Raw genomic sequence first — 24,717 nt, 5'->3', positions numbered from 1 at the left:
CCCACCTTGCAAATGAGGAAGAGACCAGTCCAGATGAAACTCTTGGAAGACACGCATATCTTGTAGTACTTCAGCAAGATAGGCATAAAGGGCCCAGTTTTAAGATGACCTTTTACCACCTATAACAACTCCAACTCTTTGTCTGAATTAATAAACTCTGTTTCAATAATTCTGGTGTAATTTTTTAGTTCAGCCGCCACCATTTGTGAGGAAATCCCTACTTAGAATATTGGCTGCCCGCACTTATGGTGCTTGAATAATAGTATCTCAGCCCATTAAAGGATTCAAAGAAATGAAGTTATTGTAGGTGGTGAAAAGTCATCTTTAAGGCCCAACCTCAGGTTAGCACCACTATAAAGAACCCCCTTCCCCTCGGTGACATAATTTCAGACATGGCTTCCATTTACTGACTGTGAGCTCCTCTTATCCATTGACATTAATGATGTGGAGAATCTGAATAGCGCATTACTACAGCTCAGGTCCTGGTTTCCCTTTGTTCTGTTCTATAGAATGTGGCATGTTTAAGTTTGTGCCTCTTTTAATTTAATCTTAGGTTGGTACTTTGTGAGAATGAAGCCCTGAATAGAACGCGGGGGCTTCACTGGAGTGTAGGAGAGGCTCAAATCCTATTAAACAAGCCTGTAAGTGCTGGCTGAAGCGCTCACTACATCAAAGCTGCTGCCTATCTTTCGCTGGGATAAAAAATGGCATGTTGGCTGACATACAAATAATTGAGAGAGTCCTCATATCACAAGCTTTTTACGCAAACAAAATCAAAAAAAGATATTTCGATGTTCGCAATGCAGAGGGATAAATTACAATGCGGTGCAGAGCCGAGCCGTAAACAATTGTTTCTCTTCTTCTCGCCATGCTTGTCAGAAATTATTTCAAAAATGACTCGTAACAAGATAATTGCTGTAGGTACCTGTCTCTCCCGCCCCACCAGGAGTAGAGAAAATACGCCTATGCAGCTCGGGACAGTAACAAAATCATTTCAACACATTATTATAACATCAAAGAGAGAAAAAAAATTCTCTTCACTTGGAGAGACGACGTTTTAATCCTTTTTTTTTTTTATCAGATACACATTGTGAAGAAATAAGATGTGGAATTATTAAGTATCTGCTTGATTTTTCAGCTGCGTTGCACCCATTTATTGAGTGTAAGCGTGGTCCTACTAATCTGCAATGCTGGATTTATGGAGTAGTATACCTATTTATAGCTCAATGTCAGGGTCCCCATGATTTGAGTGGAGTGAAATAGGCAAACAAACTCTGTATAGTAATCTTAAGGATATGGCCTCCTGCAACCAGGGTCGGCTGCAGCACAGGGCATACCTGGGCAAGTGCTGGGGCCCAGAGCTGCTGGGGAGGCCTACATAAAGCTTTACATAATGAATCCATAGGTGGGCTGTATAATATGTACAACCAAACAGTGTGACGTGCTATAGGCACTAACTCAATACTAAAATTTGTAGAAAATTTGTACATCTTTATTATAATATGGCGGGCACACGCGCAGTAGGTCAGAGCATACGCCGAGCTCCATAACACATGCAGTCTAAGCAATCAGGTAAGCAATCTGTGAAGCCCTATAAATATGGGCCATATATGGATCAGTCTAATATACCCCTGAAGAAGCCACAAGACTAGGTGGCGGAACGATTGGGCGCCCAGCCCCCTCCTGATACCCGGGTGATATCCTCTGTTTATTACTATATATATCTATCTATTGTGTTGCTTGATCTGTGATATTGTATAACAGCCCTTGCAGGTTAGGAGCTAGCCATTTTCGTTGGGCAATAACAGGAGAGAGGGAGTTAAGCAACCAATGTTTATTTTGCACAGATTTGTATGGCTGCTTTAGCAACCATTGCCTATTTTTGCACAGATATTTTTGGTTGCTTTGTACTGGAACATGCACATGACAGTGCTTTTAAATGTTTTTTTTTCTACTCATTTTGGTATGGAGTTAGTAGCTATGGCACGTCACACTGTTTGGTTGTACATGGTATGCTTTTTTTGACGTGTGGTACTATTATTGACCAATTGTTGGTATTTACAATATGGGGCTGTATATTAATAACCATAGGGGGATGTGTATAAAATAACCATGAGGGGACAGTTTGGGAGGAAAAACTCTGGAACATTTTTGGGAACAGGAGACTATTTTAGTTTCTGACTGTTTAGTCCCGCCACTTGAGTTCACTGCAGTGGGGCCCACTGAGGCTCTGTCGCCCAGGGGCCTATTGAAACTTGTAGCCAACCCTGGCTGCAACTCTTTTTTTTTTTTTTTTATAATTTCTTTTTATTAAGTACAGGTAGAAAAACGGGTTACAAAGAAACAGAGATTCCATCGGGCAAAGACATGTCAAGTACAAAAGATCACGATGTCTCAGCGCCATAGCAGTACATCAGAGGAAAAACATTGTATTAACCAGAGACAAACAAATTTAACATGTCTATATGTAAATTAATCTTTATAAATAAACTCTGAATTCACACCCGCTCTACTAGCCTGTTTTAAATTTAAATCTGGGAACAGAAAGAGTAAAAGCAAAAAGACTTGGATAAAAAGGGTGTGGGTGGTACATACAGGGTGGGGAAATCAAGGGGGGGGGGAGGCAGAGCACTGTCAGCTGAAGCATATAGTAATTCCAGGCTTATATCAAGTCTCCGTACTCAGGAGACAATTTGAATTGAATCCAGGGTTGCCATGTTTTGTGGAACTTTTCGTAGGTACCATGAACAGAGGAAGTAAGTTCTTCCATGTACATCAGGTCGTTGACTTTTGTCACCCACATTGCCATGGTTGGTGGTACAGTTTGTTTCCACAGTATCGGGATGCACGCCCTCGCAGCGATGATGAGGAACCGCAGTAGTGACTTCTTATATCGTTTGGCAGACATATCGCAATGGTGAAGGGTGAGAAGAGAGGGTTCCAATCTGAATGATTCCCCACACAGATGAGATATAGTTCTGTCCAAGTCTTGCCAGAAAGGGGTCAAGACATTACAGGACCAGAACACATGCAGAAAGGATCCCTCCTCTTCCCCACATCTCCAACAAGTGTCTGGAACCTGTGGGAAAATTGTGTGTAGTCTGGTAGGGACCCTATACCATCTTGCCAGCAGTTTGTAGCCGGCCTCTTGGTAGCGGGAGCTAATGGTTGCGTAGTGGCATAGCTCGAATATCCTGTCCTTTTGTTCTGTGGTCAGAGAGATGCTCAAGTCTTCCTCCCATTGAGAAAGGTAGAGAGGGCCAGGGTCATCTGGGATTGAGAGTAGGCATGAATATGTTAAGGATAAAGTGTGTCGTAAGCCATTTGCATTGCCACAAAGACATTCAAAAGTAGTTTTCTCCTTTGTGAACTGTTCACAGGGAGATAAGGAGACTAAGAAGTGTCGTAGCTGACCTGATCTCCACACCCCTAGGGGACACGGGTCCGTGAACTCAGTCATGTCCTGGGACGTCATCCAAGCTGAATCTTTGATGAAGTGCTCCGCTCTGAACCTACCAGCCTCTCTCCACTGCTGGAAGACTTGGTCTTCTATGCTAGGAGTGAAATCCGGGTTGCCAAGAATCGGAGTAAGAGGAGATTTTAGAGGTAGGAGTCTTTCCCTAGTGCGTTTGGACTGACAGATTAAGAGCGTAGGGCCAATGGTGGGGTGACGCTTCAAAGACATAGTCACGGAGGGTTCCAACCAAGGTAAAACCTGGAGGGGTATTTGTGTGAAGGACTGCTCCAGATGGATCCAGGGCTTGGTGCTTTGATTGCAGCACCAATCTAAAACTCTTGCCAAATGTGCCGCATTGTAATAGTTCCGGAAATCAGGCAGTCCCAGTCCCCCAGACCTCTTGGGTCTAAACAGAGTATTGCGGCTGATTCTTGCCGGTATGTCTGCCCACACAAATCTATGTTGTATGGTATTTAAGGAGCGAAAAAAGGCCGTAGGTAAATGGACCGGGACAGCCTGGAATAAGTATAGGAGCCGTGGAAGGATGTTCATTTTAAAAATGGCACATCTACCAAACCACGAAAAAAGACCCTTGGACCATCTGGAGCAGTCCCTCTGAACATTTTGAAGGACTGTTGTGAAATTCAGGGTATATAATTTGGATAAGTCTGCTGGAAGACGGATTCCGAGGTATTTTATACTTTGTTCAGCCCAATTGAAACTAAAGGAAGCTTGCAACGTTTCTTTAAGAGAAGCATGCAGGGACACATTCAGGGCCTCAGACTTTGACCAGTTAATTTTAAAGTTGGAAAGCAGAGAGAACTGTCGTATTTCCCACATAAGGTTGGGCAGTGAAATCTGTGGGTTTGAGATGAAAAAGAGAAGATCATCTGCGTAGGCAGCTATTTTGTGAGTTGACCCTCTAACCGTGATGCCCGATATGTTTGGATTAGAGCGAATCTTACGGAGGAAAGGCTCTATAGACAGGACGAATAATAGAGGGGAGAGGGGGCAACCCTGTCTCGTGCCGTTTTGAATGTGGAAACTGTCAGACAGTATGCCATTCACCCGTATCGAAGCCGATGGGGAGGAGTACAGGGACAACACGCAAGCAAGCATGCGACTTCGCAGGCCAAAGTAACGAAGGACTTCAGACATAAATGACCAATTGACTCTGTCGAATACCTTCTCCGCGTCTGTGGACAGAAGCATTAGAGAGAGCCCATCCAAGCGGGCCTTGTGTATCACATTTATCGCCCTAGTAGTGTTGTCCCTGGCTTCTCTCCCCAGTATGAAACCGGCCTGGTCCGGATGAACGGCATGTTTCAGTAAAGGGGCCAGTCTCATCGCCAATATCTTAGAGAAGATCTTAAGGTCTTGGTTCAGCAATGAAATTGGACGGTAGTTAGAGCATTGAGTCGAGTCTTTACCGGGCTTAGCTATGACGGTAATCGTAGCTTGGAGAGCCTCGTTTGGGAGTGGGGAGCCAGAGGCTATAGAATTAAAGGCACTTGTCCAGTGGGGTTCAAGCAATTTAGCAAACGTCTTGTAATATGGCAGTGAGAAACCGTCGGGGCCAGGGGCTTTACCGGTCTGTGCCGCCTGTAGGGCAGTCTGGAATTCAAGCCCTGTTATGGGGGCCTCAAGGGCCTCTGCCTCATCATCCGACATGGTCGGGAGACCGGATTCAATTATGTAGGATCGCATTTTTTCTTTGAGTTCCTCCCTGGCGCGGTGAGATGTTGGTTGAGGTAAATTGTAAAGAGACTGATAAAAGTCCCTAAAAATGGCTGCTATGTCTCGACTGAGATGGAGGGTTGTTCCTGTCGGGGAAGTGATTTTAGGGACATAGGTGTGGGATCGTTGTTCCCTCAAGGCTCTGGCCAGTGTTCTACCACACTTGTTACTGTATTCATAAAAATGTCTGCTACACTTAGCTAAGGTGCTTTTAGCCTTGTCAATAAGAAGGGACCGCAGAGATTCTCTAGCCGAAAGTAAGGCAGACCGGTTATCAGATGTGGGGGATCTCTTATGAGAGAGTTCTAGAGACTTAATGCGACTCAGTAAGTCGGTAACGGCTTGAGCCCTTTCCCTCTTACGTCGGCTGCCGTGAGTAATCAAAATGCTGCGTACGTTAAATTTGTGTCCTTCCCACGCTATAGAGGGATTAATGTCATCAGCTGTGGTCCTTTCGAAATGAGAGGCTATCGAATTTTTAATGTCATCTATCACTAGGGGATCCTCCAGAAGGGAGGCGTTCAGCTTCCACTGCCATTGAAAGTCAGCAGGGTTCGGGAGGAATATCGAGATAGAGATCAGTGCATGGGCCGAGAAGTTGATGTTGTCTATGTTGGCTTCGCGCAACAGTCCCAAATCTCCGTGTCGTAGAAATAAGTAGTCCAGTCTGGAATAATTATCGTGTGGTGTGGAGTAGAACGTGTAGTCCTTGTCCGAGGGATGCATTAATCTCCATGTGTCTATCAACTGGTGGTCATGTAGTAAACTTTTTATTCTGCGCAAACTAGCTCGCGTGAGGGCAGAGGATCCCACTGATGTGTCTACTGCAGGGTCAAGAGCTACATTAAGGTCTCCCCCAGTTACAACTGTGCCCTCTGCAAACTCGTCCACCATTTCGAGGAATGAATTCATAGCCTGGGCTTGCCCTGTGTTCGGGAGATACATAGAGGCAAAAGTGTATACACTGTCTCCTATCTTGCCCTTCACCATAATTACGCGGCCATCACCATCGCTGCGGGAATCTATGAGCTCCCACTGAATCGTGTTTGATATAAGAATAGACGTGCCCCTGGATCTTACGTCATCCGAGTAGCTATGGTAGGTATGTGGAAACCATCTATTCTTGAAATTGTAAGGCCTCGTTTCAGTAAGGTGTGTCTCTTGAACGAAGGCCACTTGAATCTGTCTACGTTTAAGCAGGTTGTACAGGATAGAGCGTTTTTCCGGGCTATGTAGCCCTTTAACATTGAGGGAGCCTATGGTTAAAACATCTCGAGATCTGCCCGGGAGAGGCATCTCTGCCAATCGCGGATGGGGTAAGTGGGGGGGAACAGAAAGAGGCAAGGGGACCTTCGTTAGGGGGGCAGGGTGGGGAGGGATAAGAGGTCAATAGAGCGGGGCACGAGGGGTGAAAAAAAGAAAATAAAAAATACAAATAGAGAGAACAAATAGTAATAGAGGGGAGGTACGTATGCAAGGGGGGTGAGCCCCTATATCCCAAGTGAGTACACGAGGGAACACCAAAAGTTGGTGTGTGTGGGAAGCGTAGAAAAACGTGAGCGGAGCTTACGAACTAACAGGCAGTGAATACCAACAACAAACAAATAATGTAGCCCGGCAGCATCATCCCCATCGTGCCCCCGGGTGCGCCAACCACGTGAGGCCGCAACCGGGAGGAGGAGGGGGAGGCTTTAACTTAAAACACTTTCTCCATGTAGGAGGGAACCTTGATGGTAAATGGGTACATATTACAGGCATTTTCAATAAGAGGTGAGGCCGGGTTTAGAAACAACTAGTCAAATTGACCAGAATTATACATACGTATGTAATGGGCAGGGCTAGGACCTGTGCTGGCGTCACACCAAGAAACCACTAGGGGGAAACAATCACACCAATCAACTGACCAGCAAGAAGACTGATGGAGAGGCCCACAGGATCGGTGCAACCCCAGTCCAGGCTCCCCCTTTAGCCCATACTGGAAAGAAAACAAGTTGGTTACAGTTTTGCAATTATAAAACATTAATAAGGAAATCGTAACGAGTAACCTGAGTCCATGGTCCTAACGCTGGGGAGGAAGAACAAATCAGAGCAGGACCGATCAGGAGCAGAACCATGTTTGTCCAATAGTTCCGTAGGCAAACTAAGCTGTTTCAAAACAGGCGAGATGTAGAAAGTAGGGTCGCCTCCTCAAGCTTCCAGCGGTAAAGGCACAGAAAGATCCGGACCCGTAGGTGTATCGTTTTCCATCCATTCCGCGGTGGGAGGTGCGGGGGCAATGGCAGGAGGAGGAATTCTTCTTCTCAAGGAATCCCTCCTTCTCCTAGCAGTTGAGGGGCCCATACGCATGTTGTCGAGACTGAGTCAATTAGGGACTTCCATAGGAGGCATGTTCAGGAACAGAAATAATTCAGGGAGATCTTCTGGCCTCCTCAAGAAGAAGTTTTGGTCGTCGTGTCTCACAATTAGATGAAAGGGGTGACCCCAACGATAAGTAGCCCCTCGCTCTTTAATGCCATGCAGCAGCGGTTGTAGTGAACGTCTCATGTTTAGAGTGCGGGTGGAGACATCTGGGTAAATGTGTATCTCAGATCCCTCTATCTGGACAGTATCTTCAGACCATGCCGCTCGTATAATCTTTTCTTTATCGGAGAAATAATGCAAGCGACAGAGTACATCTCTGGGCATTGGAGAGGCCGCGGACGACATCCTTGTCACTCTATGGATGCGGTCTATAAGTAACTCTGTATCTGAGGGGCGGTGAAGTAATTTGTTGAAAATGAACGTTGCCCTTTCAGATAAGTTATCATTAGGCAGATTTTCAGGGAGACCTTTAATACGGACGTTATTTCTCCTGCCTCTATTTTCCTGATCGTCTAAGAGGAGGGCCAGATGTTGCATGTGCTGTCTTGAGTTACTGGCTTCCCGCTCCAGTGCAGAGACCCTCTCATTTAGGGAGACAGTAGCATTTTCAGTGTTCACAGTACGGGCTGTAAGTGTCTCAATATCTTCTCTAATGCCTCCTAGTGCCTGCTGGTGAGCGGCTTCCACCCTTTGAATCACAGAATCTAAGTCCTGCCTTGTGGGGAGAGCCTGTATCAGTTCCCTAAGGAGCTGGAACTCAGAATGAATTGTGCCCCCTTGTGCATCTGTGGGGGGAGGGGTGGGAGAAGCCTGGGCACTCTGGGGGCTTCCATACCTGCTCACCCAACCTGGGCTTGGTGACTGGGCTGGCTCTGGGTTTGGAGAGGAGCTCGAGCCTTCACATGTGGCAGGCATCCTCCTGTCCTCTGCACTGCTTCTGACAGGGGCGGGCGCCATGTTGGAATCTGGCAGCGGGTCCGGATCTACCTGCCAGCTATGCTGGCTGCATTCGGCTGCGTCCCACGGCTCCCTGGGGTGAGTGGAGCTGCCCGACACTTGTGTGTCGTCGGGGCCGGTGTCCCCTTCGCCTCCGTTAGGGGGGTTCAGCGCAGCACGTGCGTGCGCCATATTGGAGCCGACAGGTGGGACTGCCGTCTCCCGCGGCTGATGCCGAAACCTGTCAAGGCTCCGCTCTGGTGCCGGGTGACGGGGTTTTGAGCTCCCGGACCGGACCGTGCTCCTTCCCCTCCTTCCCGACATGTCAGCGATGCTGCCGGACTCGTAAAGGCGCCTGCTAGTGCGGAGCTCCTAAAACGAGCGTCTTCACTCCGCCATGCTTAAGCCACGCCCCCTGGCTGCAACTCTTGATTCTCAGTATACTGTACAAAGTTACCAGATAGGACAATGAGTGGAGGTGCCTCAATGGCATAATTGGACAATGGATACTGTAGCTTGTACATGCGCTAGGACATTAGAGGTAGTACGGTATAGTAATGCTGTATTTTTTCTCTTAAGTTCAATTTTGCTGCACATTAAAGTCTAAGGGTGTAACTTCAAGGGGTATAAAGGGTGCAGTCACCCCCAAGCCAAAGCCTCTTGGGTCCCATATGGGCTTTTTGCCCATATGAAGAGTATGAATGGGAAACATTGCTACAGAACTGTAATTTTTAAATGAATACTAGAGATGTCAGGAGTGGTAACAGATACTCTACCATTGAAGTTGTCTTCTACTGACAATCTACATTTTTATAAATATTTCTTACCAATCAAGTCTTGTACAGTCATTTCACAAAGATTGCACATAGCCTTCTCACAATAGTTACAGTAGATCACTGTCCACACTGTAAATTGAGCAAACTAATATTAGGGGAACAGCAGGATTGGTAGTATCAAATCCAAACCTTTCTGTAATGGATGCTCTGGGAACAGATGCTAAGCCCACTTCCCAGCCTTGCAAATCCTAGCTGTAAGTGACAAATGTTACCTTCCTGCACTAAAGTGTAAAAACACAAAGACAGGAAAAGACAATGTTAACAAAGAAGAGAAGTAATCAGAGCTGCCTTTGAACCAAGAGGACATGCATGGTACCAAATCACAAGAGCAGAGAATAGTCAAAACACAAGCAAAATTCAAAATACCATATCAGAATCAGGTCTGCAGCACCAGGGTCAGCAGAACTCTTATGTGATATCAGAATCCCAGCTAAACAGTGATTAGTTCAGTGAGATCTGGATCAAACAGAGGAGCAAGGAGTAGAGCAAGAACCTGTCAATAAGAGCAGGTTAACTATCAATGAACCATAGGCAAGCTTGGGGATGTGGTGCACAAAAATTCGAACAGCCAGCAAGCCTAAACCCGTTTTCACACCGATAGCATTCAAAAAAACACAATCAGCTCCTCCTCAGCCGCACTCCACTAACACAGGAAGACAATGACGAGGATGTTACACTTTTTCTCATCTCATGAAAATTATATTTATCATAGGATAATTTATAAGAGAACTTAACCACTGGCCTTTTAACCCACAGCATTAACGGCAAAGAAAATCAGAATTTGACAATACTAACCCAATATTATGTTTTACATGACTTGCTGCAACCAATAAGCTTGCACAGACAGTCCCCGGGTTACATACAGGATAGGTTCTGTAGGTTTGTTCTTAAGTTGAGTTTGTATGTAAGTTGGAACCGTATACTTTATTATTGTAACCCCAGTCAAAATTGGATTTTAAAACTGTTGGATTGTCATAAGAACCAGGATTAACAATACATCTTAATTACAGGCACCATTGATAACTGTTAAAGCTGTTTATTGTAGCCTAAGGCTAAAGTACAGTAACTTACCAAAATCCAGAGGTCCGTTTGTAACTAGGGGTTGTATGGAAGTCAGGTGTTCTTAAGTAGGGGACCGCCTGTACTGGAAAAGGATATTCAGATAATAATAACTGTGTATAGAAGCACTATAATGTGAATAAGGCACCAAACCCATTTGATCCTTCCAGTTAGAGATTGTGATGATGTCATACTGGGGTAGTCCATTCAACATTAAAGACCGTAAATTGAATGGCGGGAGGTGGAGTAAGTGGAGCAAGAAGCTAATTTATCTGATGAAATACATGACAAAGTTTCTTGTAGTCACTTGTCACTTGTGGGACTATTTTTTCACCATTTAGGGTCCAACACAGACCTTAAGGCACTAAAGGCAGAATGGTACTATTCACACAAAGTACATACTAAATGGAGTGAAAAATACATACCTTTTTTTTTTAACTATAACTAGATGAAAACTGTAGTAAAAAATAGACATTACCTATGAATAAATGGAAATTTATCTTCCTGATTTTGCCTTAGAAAAAGTCTAAATTTCAGTATTTTGTGCTTGGTTTATAGAGTCACATATTCTAAATTATGTGATCTCAACATCTGTGGAGCACCTGCTGTCTTATTAAATGATTCCCAGTGGGTGGGAATAAGCTGATGCCTCCATGTTGTGAACGCCTAAGAACATCCCTAATGCAATAATACATGCGGGGCTTCAGCTAGATGCTATATCACATGTTCACAGATGTAATTAGCTTCACCAAGCTATGTAGAGAAAAATATCTATCTATCTATCTATCTATCTAAATATATGTATTATTCTACTACATATCTTCTTGTATTATTCTATTATCTATATATCATCTATTCCATATTTAGCTATATATACCTATCCTCTTTCTTTCCAAACACACCAATGCATCTTTATGAAAAACTCTATAGATGTGTTATTTTAAACTGCTATTAAAAAAGGTAATGTTTTATATCATATAGAAATGTATATTATTACATATTATAATATATATTTGGCAAACTAATATTACTTTATGTAGAAAAAGATTCTTTTTGTTCATTTATTTCACTTTAAACTTTTTATAATTTATTATTTTTAGACCCTCTGGAGATGATCACTGGTGCAGTTGTTTGTACAGTCAGCATGACTCAGTATTAGAGTGGATTTATGCTGCTGCTGGACTTGTATGTGATGAGTCCAGTGGCATGGACCGAGATCACTGCTGTGTGCATAATTTTGATATATGACGTATGGAGTTCTTGTTTCCCCAATATGCAGCAGAGCCAACACTGGAAACAAAAACCCCATATATCACATGACACAACACAGATCAGGAACATCGTGAATCCAGCCTCAAACTGATCAGTGAGGATCATATGGCATTACTTATCAATGATATTGCTGACATCAAGATGCAGAAACAACATCACCACCTTAGGTACATTTAATCTTACCAAGATTCTTTTTTTCTGGAGCTGATGGTTTATGGAAGCAAATGAGTGAAATGACATCTACCAACAGGAAGAAATACTGTATGCAAATGAGCCTGAGGGGCTCCAGACTCCATAGGTGTTAATGGAGTCTGGAGCCCCTCTGGCTCATTTGCATACAGTCCTATATACAGTGTATGTATTTTTAAGTGTAACATGTATATAGTGTGTGCATAGTATAAATGGTGCAGTGTTTATACATGTGTGTTACGCATATGTAATGTATGTGTGCTTATGTCTTTGGAGAGTATATATGCTATATGTGTATTCTGAAGAATGACATGCAGGATGGGGTCGACAGCGAGGGTTTAGGTGTATGGGGAGCTCAGATGAGGCTCACTGAGGCCTTGTTATGCCACTGCTGAAGACATCTGACAGCGAAATCTTCACAGCTGAGAGAAGTCATCATAAGGTACTAGCTCACAATAACTGATTCAAAAGAACCTGATGAAATACCTGAGATGTGAACAGGCCCTTAGCTATACATTTAGAGGTTTGCTATTTAGAAGTCAGGTAAAGAGAACAACTGCACTTCCAATAGTGTCCACAAGGTGATGTAGCATTAATATCATACAATGAGATATTATTCACTGTAATTTGTTCATCATATTCAGCAAGAATCATATACATCCTATCTTATACTATAAAGATTGTTTTATTTACTGCAGCAGTAACAAGGTACCAAGGTAACACTTATGTTTCCTTGGTACAGCCAACATATTTCAGAACAAACAAAAATGAACCAATCAATATCTGACTTTTGTGGATATTTAGACCGTGTACTTTATGCTACCTATAAGTTGACTTATTTAGACCATTCAAAACACCATTCCTAAGTGATTTGGAAATTTTTGTCTCAAACTAGATGTGCCAAAAGACTGCCAACACTGCGCCAGCTCCGAGCACCTGTATTAAACCAGACGTTGGGAGGTGCCGCACCGCACTGGAGTGAATAAAGCTAATTTGCTAAATTTACATCCCCTGGGGCCCCATATTTGATAAAAGGGTAATCCCTTATCATTTACTTATTGATGTATTTCCCTTAAAATCATTTAGATGGTCCAAATAAATGGCAAATTTATAAAATGACAAAACAGACAGATTTCTAAACGGATCTTATAAAATATAAGATGTGAAATAAAATATTCCCATTCAGCACTGTAGACACTTTGCAGACCTATAATCTATGCGTAAACATCCTTAGAGGTCACGCCATGCCATTCACTGCTGTCCGTGTCTGCTCTGCGTGGAAGGACCATCTGGGGCAGGTGAGTGTTAGAAGAGCAGGAGTGTGCTGCCCTTGTCTCTCACCCGGACTGCCTTCTGCATACTACTCAAGAGTTTCAGTCTTCACCGCTGTCAATCTATCAGCTGTCATCAACCCAGAATATAATATATGTTCTTGGCGGAAAGAACCAAGCACAAAAAAATGTTACATAGAAAATTTCTGCATAATTTCCTACTTTGTGTCACTAGAGGAAAAAAAGATAGATGATCCTTTGCTAGCCCAGACCTAGAGAAAGCCTCCCTTGGCAGCACTATGTGCTGAGTAAAACAATGCACATCAAATGCAGGAATGGTGCGATATTACACTCTGCATACAGACAGTACAGAAACAATGCAGCGCGCATGAAAATACTTGTGTAGTACATCACCGGTGATCACAAGCTGATCAGTCATTTTCTGCCAATACTATCATAAGCAGAAATGTGTAGATCTGTAGTTATCTAATGTGCATATGCTCTATAGATGGAGCAGAACTAAAGTGAACTTCATGTTTCCTACTGTGCACTGTGGTCAGTCCCCAATATAAGACATAGCAGCAGATTTATCTGCAGTCCCATGGAAATCTCCACTAAAACATAACAGTTATATAATCACAAGTTTTTTGGTGTTCAAGGCAGAAAAACCTTACAATTCCTGTAGCACTTAGGAATCCCACGCTGCACTATTAAAAAAAAAAGTTGGTGTGGTGGGTCAGGGCACAAGGCCACATTTTGTGAATTTTTAGGAGTAATATACAATGAGGGTAGATCTAACCGGCCCCTGGAAGTAGAACTGAGTACAGCTGAATGATCTCTTTAACTTTGACATAATGGATAGAGCCACATTTATCCAGACGCACTCCACTGCTGTGTGACATTATAGTCGCACTGTACTGTCATTCATTTCTTCACTCTAACAAGTTGTACATAAGCCTAAAAAGTCACACAACTACTAGCAAGTCAGACAGAATAGTGATATATCTTCCTAAATGTCTTTTTCAATATTTAGAAACACAATGGGGGGAGAAAAGGCATGTAAAAAGCCACATTACAAACAAAGTTGTGGTGGGCAGGAGCAGGCCAAGATATTAGGTAATTTACCAATATACATGTAGTAGCAGTTCTGCTCTGCTTTGTTGTTAAGTGAAGGCTTATGTCTTTTACCTCATCAGCCAGACATTCCTAACTATAAAATGGCCACAGACGGAGGGTGATCTCTAGTTTTAATGAACAACCACCCTGCTAGGACCTGGCAGGGCATTTGTCCGTGGACAGATAAGATCACATGGCCCTCCATCTGCAGACATTTTATGGTCAGGAATGTCTGGCTGATGAGGTAAAAGACACATAAAAAAGCAGTGCTGAACTGTTAATAAATGTATATTGGTAAATTACCTAACGTCCTGCTACACACAATTACACACACATTACAAAAGACAGGAGATAAAGTGGCCAACCCCTTTGAGAAACTGGAGCCTCTTAGTATATCTGGCCTGCAGTAATGTTCAATACACCAGTCTTAATAAATCCCCCCAACATGGGCAGCCCAACCCTTCTCTTTATGTTTCATACATCAGCCATGTGCTTCTAAGACTTCTATAAGAATTCCGGAACAGCATACAGGACAGCTGAAACCCAAAGTAAGGTGGCATGCAGCAGATAGGGGGGACTTGTGATTCCCCATTTGTGCAACTGATAGATGTGGTCCTGTACCCAAATGCATAATTTTAATGTTCCAGATGTCTCATTTTCCTGAGTATTCTTCATTGGGATATTTTAGACAGGTAGTGTGTGGGTAACAACCCAAAATGTGTAGTAGCTAGTCGTACTGTTGATATGCACATTACGTCTTAGTTGTCCTATGGAAAACCATTACACATTCACAATATGGAGATTGTGTTCTCACAATGATACAGCAGTCGTATGAATTTTTCTGGCTCCCTTAAACTACAATGAAGAGTTAATCTTCTTTTTTTTTTAAATTGATCCGGAGCTCCTGTCTCTCTCTGATCTATGACTAGACTTGGGTAATAGTTCATTTGCTATATCGATGTCATTGTGCTACCAGACCAGGGAATGGGTCTTAAGAGAAGACCAGTCATTGCCAAATTCAAATAGGAAATCCTGAGTCGCCCCTTCACAAAACTAATAGTAAGTTTTGACCTTGTCTCAATGATAAAGACTTATTGAATCCTTCTGCTTTCAGGGTTGGCAGGCGGCAACTGTAATTTTGCATTTGTTATTCATTTGTCTGCGTGCCCTGTAGAAAATGCTAGGTTTCAGATAAATCTTCTCAGGACAGATTCCTCATAAAACATCCTCTGCTGCCCCAGCTTGTGACTTTTTAGGGAACTAATTTAAGCCATGAGAATATTAGCCCTGAAAGAATAGTCCATGGTTCCAGAATATGTGAAGCAGCCTATGGGAGATGTTCATGTTATAGCAGTCACCTTCTAACTAAGTCATTTCTACCATAAGAACATAACTCTTCCAGGGATGTCCATCGCAAGGAGATTCTTCTGGTTTCTAATCTACATGTACACCATTCCTTCAAGGTTGAAGTATTCTCCCTTTCCGTTGACTGAAAGTCAATGTAACTTTTGTAGACATTTTAGTAATGCCTGTGTGGGAATAAGTACTACTATAGCAACATCAGCTGAGCATCCAACACTATAGCTGTATACACTGCATAGTGATCAGGAAAACTCAAACTGCAAACTCAATTTTTATTTACTTCTATGAGATCAGAGCAAGTTTGCAGACATCAAAAGAATGATACAGTTTCTGATGCAACAGTCCCATAAAAACAGTATTTATTTGCAAAATTGTTAAAAACATGTGAAAAAATAGAACAAGAACTGCAGGCAAAGCCAAGTTTCCAGACAGTGGTGTGCTGTCAATACCATAGATCACATGCCTCTATGGTAGTGACGGACTTGCGGGCCCCATTTGTGTTGCCTCACGCTAGGTTTGGAGCAACCAAAAATGATTGGCCATTCCATATATACAAAGAGAGAATTAATGGTATCTGGGTCTTTACGATGCAGATACTATAAAATGGGAGAGGATGCAAGCAGGGAGCCCCTGACACAAGCCGTATGATCTATGATTCATAGGTTGCTACATCTGTGTTTTCCTCACTCTGCAGCTGTAGCAGAAGAGCTGTACTGCAAACCCATAACAAAATATAGCAAATGTGTCTTTGAGTTGTTGTCTAGGTTCCTTATACATGGTTGCAAAAAACAAGCCCTCGCATGGCTTTGTAAAATGAGGACTTTGTAAGGTGGGGAGTAAGTAACTGTGAGTTTGTCCCTGTCCAATTTAGCATTGTTCTGACAAGGGAAATGGTAACACCCGTTTTCTCATTTAGGCATACATTTTGTGGGTAATGACCATCACAAATTACAGTTCCGAAGATGCTTCAAGAAAAAGAAGATGATTGTTTCATGGGGAATAAATGTACTACTAAAAAAGCTGCACAGATGAAGGATACTCATCAGGGGGTTACAGAGTTCTTCTCTAACATACAAGTTCCATCTGTGACGTGTACTAGTTGGGGTATATGTTCAATAACTGTGTTGACTTTGTTAATGGAAGACAATAATTGCAACAATTTTCATTTTTGTACATCAAAAAGACATATTGATGTCCTAAAGGACATACACAAAGCTACATAACTTAAAGGACGGCAAGAAAAGCTAGACATTTATAATACTTTGATCTATTGCCTGCTGCCAGCCACTGAGTCATTGCTTTTGGAATTCAGCCATGTTGGCACCAATAGACACAGGGGCAAAGAATGGAAAACGAATTAAGGCCAAGTAAAATTAGGATTGTCAATACTTTTACTAACTCTTTTCAAACTAAACTGAGGTCACCTTTGATGGTGGTTTTATAGAATATAAAAACATGATTACTCACATTTTTGTGAATTTTGTGTTTTTCAGTACTATGTATATGCATAGAGTTTTCTATTCAAGAATAAAAAAAAGTCTCCACTTTTTTTTACATTTTAGTAACTGAGACCTAATATGGGTGAATATGCTACATGTATTATTTTCTGTGCGTAAACTCACAAACTCATCATTATCCAGAGAAATTTAAAGGAAATCTACCGTCGGGAATCTACTATCTCCACGCCCACAGTAGCCCCAGCAAATAATTTGCATAAAGAGTAAATAAAGTTTTATTTCAGAATGGGAGAATAAAAGTTTTAGCTAAAAACAATTTGGGGATCATGCAGGGAAGGAACTACTTCAGAAAGTAGATTCCCTATGGTAGATTTGTTTTAAATTTATATGTTGCTACCAAAATATTTCTATTGCAAAATGTTGCTACTAAAATTTATATCAGTGTGTAAAAAATATATTACACCTTTAATGTTTCTATAGAAATGAAGATTGTAAGCAGCATTTAAGTGCTGCTTATCAAAAACCCTTGATGAATTGATCAATAGCAAGTGTGGCCACCTACATAAAAGCAGATATTTTGGCAGTTTGCTAGCCTTCAGCATACAGGGGTATGTTAACATAATTTCAAGGGTAGAAGACATCATAAAAATAATTATATCTATCCTTCTGGGAAAGGTTATAAAGCCAGTTGGAATATTTATTTACCAGTTGTGGGGAATTGCTCTGGTAAATGACTGGTAGCAGTGCAGGAAGCAGTGACACACGCAGGTTTAAAAGTCCAACTTAAGTGTTTATTCACACTTGCAAAACAGAATACAAATTCAGCCTTGGCTTAGGCACATGCAAAAAACATTACAAAAGTAATTCCTGCCCGGCTAGGCACTGTCTAATACATTTGGAGGACCCTAGCTATCCGGGTACCAGGCTGCCTGGCACCCGCTCTTGGCCAGCAGCAAGACAGGAGACCCTCAGTTACCTTTGCTGTGAGAATGCAATCTCGCTTTCAGCTCTCCAGGTAGGGCCTCTCCTACTGCTTCTGGCCTGCAGACTAAATCAGGCCCTAACGAGGCCTGTGACCTGCACCTGTGGGCAATTCACAAACCCAGGACCGAAGCCCGGGTGGAGTAGGAGTCCCACTACCAGCCTACCCCTACTCCATAATAAGCAGGCCCAGTACGGACATTACAAATGTGTCTGTGTTAGCTAGGCCAACACAGACAAAACAGACTATTCCTGCTTATCATGTCTGCATTAACCCTTGGGTTACTGCAGACAAACCCAGGGCTTTTACCACACACCCTTCATCTGCCTGTAGGACAGATAGCGGTTTTCCCACACAATACCTCTTACTTTCTCACATACCCTCCCCCTCAGTTCAGACCCACCGGGGCGAACTCCTGACATTAAGCAATGCGTTCGGGACAAGGCATCCGCATTGCCCTGTAGTTTCCCGGCTCTGTGCTCCACCGTAAAGCTGAAATTTTGGAGGGACAAGAACCACCTAGTGACCCTGGCATTCTTCTCCTTAGTTCTACTCATCCACGTGAGAGGAGAGTGGTCAGTTATGAGACGGAACTGTCGTCCCAGCAAGTAGTACCGTAGGGACTCTAATGCCCACTTTATCGCCAGACATTCCTTCTCTACGATACTGTAATTTTTTTCAGCTGGCGTGAGCTTCCTGCTCAGGTAAGTAATGGGGTGTTCCTCGCCATTCACCTCCTGAGACAGGACAGCTCCCAGTCCTACATCTGACGCATCCGTCTGCACAATAAACTCTTTCTTGAAATTTGGCGCAATGAGGATGGGAGATCCACACAACGCAGACTTCAATGCCTGAAAAGCACCTTCTGCTTGTTCATTCCACCGCACCATGACAGGCCTTTTACCCTTCAGCAGGTCTGTCAAGGGAGCGGACACGGTGGCAAAGTTCGGTATAAACCGTCTGTAGTACCCGACAATGCCCAGGAACGCCCTGACTTGCTTTGTGCTCACTGGTTGAGGCCAACCCTGTATAGCGTCAATCTTGTTGACCTGAGGTTTAATTATACCTCGACCGATCACATACCCCAAATAGTGTGTCTCCTCCATTCCTAGCGCACACTTCTTGGGGTTTGCAGTCAGGCCCGCTGCCCTTAGAGAGTTCACTACGGCCTGTACCTTGGCCAAGTGACTCGCCCAGTCTTGGCTGTAGATGATAATGTCATCTAGATAGGCAGAGGCGTATCTCCTATGTGGCTTTAACACTATGTCCATTAACCGTTGAAAGGTAGCGGGGGCCCCATGAAGCCCAAACGGTAACACAACATAGTGAAAAAGGCCCTCAGGGGTAACAAAGGCTGTCTTTTCTTTAGCCCTATCTGTCAGGGGTACCTGCCAATATCCTTTAGTTAGATCCAGGGTGGTGAAGTACCGACCACCCCCTAGTCTCTCAATAAGCTCGTCCACCCGGGGCATGGGATAGGCATCAAACTTAGACACCTCATTCAATTTTCTAAAATCGTTGCAAAATCGCAACGTCCCATCCGGTTTGGGAATTAGAACAATTGGACTGGCCCACTCACTTTTGGACTCCTCAATAACCCCTAGCTTCAGCATCTTCTGAACTTCTTCTGATATGGCTTGTCTACGAGCTTCAGGGACTCGGTACGGCCTTAATCTTACCTTTACCCCTGGCTCAGTGACAATATCATGTTTAATTACAGATGTGTAGCCTGGCAACTCTGAGAACACATCTGTATTTCTTGCTACAAACTCTCGAGCCTCTCGCTGTTGCTCTTTGGTAAGGGTATCGGCTATTCGCACTTCTGCCTCCGGCACAGGATTATCTGCAGCCTGTGAGGGTATCGCAGGAGGTGGACTAGCCAGGACCATCTCTGTATGCAGACTCTCTCTGTCTTTCCAGGCCTTTAACAGATTTACATGATAAGTCTGCTCGGGTTTTCTCCGTCCGGGCTGACGTATCCTGTAGTTCACCTCTCCTATTTTCTCTATAACCTCATACGGTCCTTGCCATTTAGCGAGAAACTTACTTTCTACAGTGGGGACTAGCACCAACACACGATCACCGGGATTAAAGGTCCTTACTTTTGCTGACCTTTTATAAACCCGGCTTTGGGTTCTTTGTGCCTCCTCCATATGCTCCTTGACAATGGGCATGACGGCTGCCACCCTGTCCTGCATATCTGCGATATGGTCTATTACACTTTTGTGGGGGGTGGGCTCTTGTTCCCATGTCTCTTTGGCTATGTCCAGGAGACCCCTGGGATGTCTGCCATACACTAACTCAAACGGCGAGAACCCAGTAGAGGCTTGTGGGACTTCTCGGATGGCGAACATTAAATATGGCAACAGTACATCCCAGTCCTTCCCATCCTTGTTTACCACCTTTTTTAGCATACTCTTTAAAGTTTTATTAAACCGTTCTACCAATCCATCCGTCTGAGGATGGTACACAGAGGTGCGTAACTGTTTAATATTAAAGAGCCGACATAGCTCCTTGGTGACTTTTGACATAAAAGGAGTCCCCTGATCTGTGAGGATCTCCTTGGGAAGTCCCACCCGGCAGAACATGGCAAACAACTCTTTAGCAATTAGTTTCGCCGAGGTGTGCCGTAGTGGGATGGCCTCAGGATATCGGGTAGCATAGTCCATGACTACCAGGATATGCTGATGCCCCCGAGCAGATTTAACCAAAGGACCAACCAAATCCATGGCGACCCTTTCAAAGGGTACCTCAATAATGGGCAGAGGTACCAACGGACTTCGAAAGTGTACCATGGGAGCATGCAATTGACAATCAGGGCAAGTCTCACAATACCTTTTTACCCTATCGTATACTCCTGGCCAGTAAAAACGCTGCAAGATGCGTTCTAGAGTTTTTGTGGTACCTAGGTGCCCTCCCATCACATGCTTATGTGCAAGGTCTAACACCATCTGACGATATGGCTGAGGTACCATTAACTGCTCCCGGGTTTCACCCTGGACCTTATCAATGCGGTACAATAACTCCTGATTTACCACCACACGAGGGAACAACTTATCCGCACCTGGGTGCTGAGGTACGCCATTAATTTCTACCACATTTTCTCTGGCGCGGACCAGAGTGGGGTCCTGGAGTTGGGCAGTACCAAAGTTGTCACGGGATACCTCCAAATCAGACAACTGCAGTCCTGTCACTACCTCCTCAGTTTCGCCTGCCATAACATCTAGGGGAAACATTACACTTCCATCTTCTGTGGCGGTCACCCCTACGGCAGGAACTCCAGAGTCTGGGTCATCAGGCTCGGCTTCAGAGATCTGACCAGACAACACAGGAGAACAACCCCCCAACTCTTGGTTTCCCCACCATAGAGTCCAGAACATGGGGAAGTCCCGTCCCAAGATAAGGTCATGGGGCAAGTTCTTGACAACCGCTGCCTCATGTAGTGTCTCTCCACAAGAGGTCTGGAAGTTAATAACTGTGGTGGGGTAGTCCTTTACGTCCCCATGGATGCACAGGACTCCAATTGTGCGCCCTGTGACCGCCTTGGGGTCTGTGAGGGACCCATTAATCAAGGTCACCCGACTGCCTGAGTCCAGCAGGGCCAACGCTGGATGCCCTGCCACAGTCACCCGGCACAGGTGGCGCTCATCAGCAGAGTCGGGGCTAGTAGCTGTGTAGACAGGGGCAGCATAGAGAGAAACCCTTCTGGCGGAACTGCAGTCCATGGGCTCTGAGGAATTGGGGCAATGGGCTGCAATATGACCTGGCTCATGGCAGGTCCAACAGGTGGGAGCCTCCCCCCTCCTCCTTCCCTGGGGTACATCCCGGACATTGGGAGTTGTCTTGCCCCGGGAATTTGTGGGTGACACGACCTTCCGTGGGTTAGGGCCCGCCTGGGTATAAGGGGCTTTCTTTGTTAGGGCCTGAGTGGCATAAAACCTCTCCACCAACCCCACCAGCGCCTCGGCATCAGACGGGTCCCCGTGTCCCACCCATTGTTGGATCTCACCCGGCAAGGCCCTCAGGAAACGGTCCAAAACAACCTTCTCGACCATCTGGGCTGGGGTGGATGTCTCCGGCTGAAGCCACTTGCGGACCAAGTGAACAAGTTGGTGCATTTGCCCCCTCGGGGGTAGCGCCTCCTAGTATCTCCAGCTATTCACTCTTTGAGCGCGTAGATGCTGATCCACTCCTAGTCGGGCCAAGATCTCTGCCTTTACCTTGGAGAAGTCCCGGGCATCCTCCTCGCTCAGGTCATAGTATGCCTGCTGGGGATCAGCGACGAGGAAGGGGGCCAACACCTCTGCCCAGTGCTGCTGTGGCAACCTCTCTCGGGTGGCCACCCTCTCAAAGCCTGTCAGATAGGCCTCCACATCATCCTCGGCGGTCATCTTGGTCATTGCTTTGCGGACCTCTTTCCTGGCGTCCTTCACCGTCATTGCTGGGACAGTCCTTTGCTGAGCAGCGGTCAGGGCTGTTATCTGCTGGAGCAGCAATCTGTTTGTCTCTTGCTGCTGCACGTTGGACTGGACAAGCTGCTTGATTAACTCCTCCATGGCTGTGGCTTGCAGCTTCAGTGCTGTCAACTTCCAGGACATGCACTAGTGTATACTTCACTGCACTTTGCCCGCTCCCATCCACCATGTGTGGGGAATTGCTCTGGTAAATGACTGGTAGCAGTGCAGGAAGCAGTGACACACGCAGGTTTAAAAGTCCAACTTAAGTGTTTATTCACACTTGCAAAACAGAATACAAATTCAGCCTTGGCTTAGGCACATGCAAAAAACATTACAAAAGTAATTCCTGCCCGGCTAGGCACTGTCTAATACATTTGGAGGACCCTAGCTATCCGGGTACCAGGCTGCCTGGCACCCGCTCTTGGCCAGCAGCAAGACAGGAGACCCTCAGTTACCTTTGCTGTGAGAATGCAATCTCGCTTTCAGCTCTCCAGGTAGGGCCTCTCCTACTGCTTCTGGCCTGCAGACTAAATCAGGCCCTAACGAGGCCTGTGACCCGCACCTGTGGGCTATACAAAAGCCCAGGACCGAAGCCCGGGTGGAGTAGGAGTCCCACTACCAGCCTACCCCTACTCCATAATAAGCAGGCCCAGTACGGACATTACAAATGTGTCTGTGTTAGCTAGGCCAACACAGACAAAACAGACTATTCCTGCTTATCATGTCTGCATTAACCCTTGGGTTACTGCAGACAAACCCAGGGCTTTTACCACACACCCTTCATCTGCCTGTAGGACAGATAGCGGTTTTCCCACACAATACCTCTTACTTTCTCACACAGTGCTCTTGCGCGGTATGAAAAAGATTCAAAGTGATATAATTATCACAGCACTAGTACCAAATCAAGGTAAGTCCCCTTGAACAAGGCAGATATGGGACCATATATCTGTCTCCATAGATGAATATAGTGCCTGGTGGCGGTACGGCGCCACACACATAGGGCACAATAACGTATTGTGTGTGGGAAAAGATAGAACATGCTCTATCCCTGTACATAAGGCTGAGAACTGTGCATCACAGGGTGAGCACAGCTCCTCCTGTCCAGCAACTTGTGCACGGCCGGACGAACAAACAGCAGTGCAAAAGGAGCCTAAATCTGTATAAACGGAATGCAAACCATGTTTACAGCACAGATACTGTACCATAGCAAATAAGGTTAATAAAAGACATTAGCCCATCAAGTCCAACCTATTAAATTATACCGTGTTGATTCAAAAGAAGGCAAAACCCCTTCAAGCCTGATGCCAATTGGCCCAAAACAGGAAAAAATATCCTCCTGACCCCTTACAGTCAAAATAACTCCCCGGATCAGCAGAAACTACTTACAAAAAGTTTTACTATCATACGATACCAAGTTTTCTACATGGCTTACGAAATTGGTACAAGAACCAGGGTAACTAAATAAATATGGTAACAGAACCAAGCTTTTTACATAGATATAGGAAGAGAACCAAGCTTACTACATAGATATAGGAAGAGAACCAAGCTCACTACATAGATATAGGAATAGAACCAAACTTACTACATAGATATAGGAAGAGAACCAGGCTTACTACATAGATATAGGAAGAGAACCAAGCTTACTACATAGATTTGCCATCACTACCTTCCTCTGGAACCATGCTTCGACTGGTAGTGTTTCCAGATGCAGTAAAGACATGGCAGCGGAGGCAACTTCTGTGGATTGATGGGGCCCTAGACAACTGCCAAAATCGTCCAAATGGGATACTGTACCTGATTTATAAAATTGGGATGAAACTAAGTCATTGAACAGGACCAAAAATTCTAGCAATCTACAACAAAATTGCTGAGAAATTATGTTGTAAAATCCTGACCACAATCCATTTGAAATGCTATGGCATGACCTTTATCCCTTCAGGACAGGGCAGTATTGGCAACATTAAAAATAAAAGTAACATTTTATTTCCATCAATTTGGGGTACTTAAAGCCTATTGACTATTAACTCTTTCTTGGGGGAATGAAAAAAAGGATTTATTGGGCAAGTCTATCTTGGATTGAGGAATAGGGAAGGAATTGGAAGCGCCAAGCTCTAGTGATGTCTCCATTTCAACCAGCAATGTAGAATTGAAACACATTGTGCATTGAGTGTAGTGTGGACACAAGTATGTGGTGGTAGGACTGAAAAAGGAATTATAAAACAGAG

This window comes from Engystomops pustulosus, chromosome 2 (assembly GCF_040894005.1).
Source record: "Engystomops pustulosus chromosome 2, aEngPut4.maternal, whole genome shotgun sequence".
Classification (NCBI taxonomy): domain Eukaryota; kingdom Metazoa; phylum Chordata; class Amphibia; order Anura; family Leptodactylidae; genus Engystomops; species Engystomops pustulosus.
The sequence above is the reverse complement of the archived record's forward strand: the minus strand, read 5'-3'. Positions refer to the sequence as shown.